The sequence below is a fragment of the Geospiza fortis genome, unplaced genomic scaffold (genome assembly GCF_000277835.1).
Source record: "Geospiza fortis unplaced genomic scaffold, GeoFor_1.0 scaffold373, whole genome shotgun sequence".
Classification (NCBI taxonomy): Eukaryota; Metazoa; Chordata; class Aves; order Passeriformes; family Thraupidae; genus Geospiza; species Geospiza fortis.
Window position 1 is genome coordinate 559,792 of NW_005054518.1, and position 548 is coordinate 560,339.

Sequence of the window (548 nt, forward strand, 5' to 3'; positions counted from 1 at the left end):
CCGGGCCAGCACCGTCCTCCCGACGCGGATGGGACCGCAGGGTGTCAGTCCCTGGGCCCGGGGCTCGGCGGGGTGGAGGGACAGTGCCCGCTCCGAGCTGCTCCAGCCGCTTGATGTGCCAGCTCTGCCCGCCTGGGCCGGGCACAGGCACCCCCGGCGCTTGCTTGGCCGTGTCCCTGAGCTCCTCTCCGCAGCCTGGCAGGTCGTCCTGGCTACAGGGAAGCACAGAAAGGGCTCCAGCTTGTCCTGGAAGGAAAAGAGAGGCTGTCCCATCCCTATCCCCGCCCTGTGTCCTTGTCCCACCCTCGATTGCCGCTGCGGGAGGGGAGGGGGTGTCAGCCAGGGACACAGCGCTCCCCGCACATCTCTCCGCACATCTCAGCTCACATCTCCCCCAGCCCGCAGAGCCCCCCCAGAGCTGCTTTCTCCTGCTGCAGAGCTCCCAGCCCGGAGCCAGGGGCTGGCAGCGGTGCTATTTTACAGGATTTTATTAAGTCTTCCTTCAAATTTCTCCGTGCTGCGGCAGCGGGGGTTGGAACTCCCCCCCG